The sequence below is a fragment of the Centroberyx gerrardi genome, chromosome 17, assembly GCF_048128805.1.
Source record: "Centroberyx gerrardi isolate f3 chromosome 17, fCenGer3.hap1.cur.20231027, whole genome shotgun sequence".
Lineage (NCBI taxonomy): Eukaryota > Metazoa > Chordata > Actinopteri > Beryciformes > Berycidae > Centroberyx > Centroberyx gerrardi.
This window is the reverse complement of record NC_136013.1, coordinates 13,846,120-13,847,445: the sequence shown is the minus strand read 5'-3', so window position 1 is coordinate 13,847,445 and position 1,326 is coordinate 13,846,120.

Sequence of the window (1,326 nt, the reverse complement as noted above, 5' to 3'; positions counted from 1 at the left end):
ATGGCTCTTCAAATGAGTGCTGGTGAGATGCTCACAATAAATATTTACAATAGAAATATTTACATGACCATGTGACCTGACCTTTAACCCTACTGTACATTGGTATTCTTATTATTAGTTATGTGACTGCGACCCCAGGGGTCAAAGGTTATCTTCATGCCAGATTGTGCCTGGATGTTTTTCGATGTTCTACAATCCAGCAAATGAATCATATGATGCTTCAGTCTGATATGAAGCTCCCACCAATGACAAGCAGCGCTTCAAGCTCCGCCCCCACCGGAGGTTTATTTTCCCGCCCTCCTAACTTATTTACTTCCAGAACTTATAGTAGGCTAATAATTATGTAACACTATTCAGCAATGTTACCGGGTTTGAATGTCAATATAGGCTAACTGTTAGTAGTAGTAGTAGTAGTAGCAGTAGTAGTAGTAATAGTAGTAGTAGTAGTAGCAGTAGTACTAGTAGTAGCAGTAGTAGTAGCAGCTGCAGCAGCAGTAGTAGTAGTAGTAGTAGTAGTAGTAGTAGTAGTAGTAGTAGCAGTAGTAGTAGTAGTAGCAGCAGCAGTAGTAGTAGTAGTAGCAGCAGCAGTGGTAGTAGTAGTAGTAGTAGTAGTAGCAGCAGCAGCAGCAGTAGTAGTAGTAGTAGTAGTAGCAGTAGCAGTAGTAGCAGCAGCAGCAGCAGTAGTAGTAGTAGTAGTAGTAGCAGCAGCAGCAGCAGCAGTAGTAGTAGTAGTAGCAGTAGCAGTAGTAACAGTAGCAGCAGCAGCAGTAGTAGTAGTAGTAGCAGCAGCAGCAGCAGCAGCAGCAGTAGTAGTAGTAGTAGTAGTAGTAGTAGTAGTAGCAGCAGCAGTAGTAGTAGTAGTAGCAGTAGCAGTAGTAACAGTAGCAGCAGTAGTAGTAGTAGTAGTAGTAGTAGCAGCAGCAGCAGTAGTAGTAGTAGTAGTAGTAGCAGCAGCAGTAGCAGCAGCAGCAGCAGTAGTAGTAGTAGTAGTAGCAGCAGCAGCAGTAGTAGTAGTATTAGCAGCAGCAGCAGCAGCAGCAGCAGTAGTAGTAGTAGCAGCAGCAGCAGCAGTAGTAGTAGCAGCAGTAGTAGCAGTAGTAGTAGTAGCAACAGTAGTAGTAGTAGTAGCAGTAGTAACAGTAGTAGCAGTAGTAGTAGCAGTAGTAACAGTAGTAGTAGTAGCAGTAGCAGTAGTAACAGTAGTAGTAGTAGTAGTACTGCACCTCACAACTCTACCTCGTTGTACTAACACCAAAGCTTAATAGACGCTCCCTGCTTGTAAACTATAAATAGTTATAGCGTAGGCCTACTGTGCAATGAAAGGAT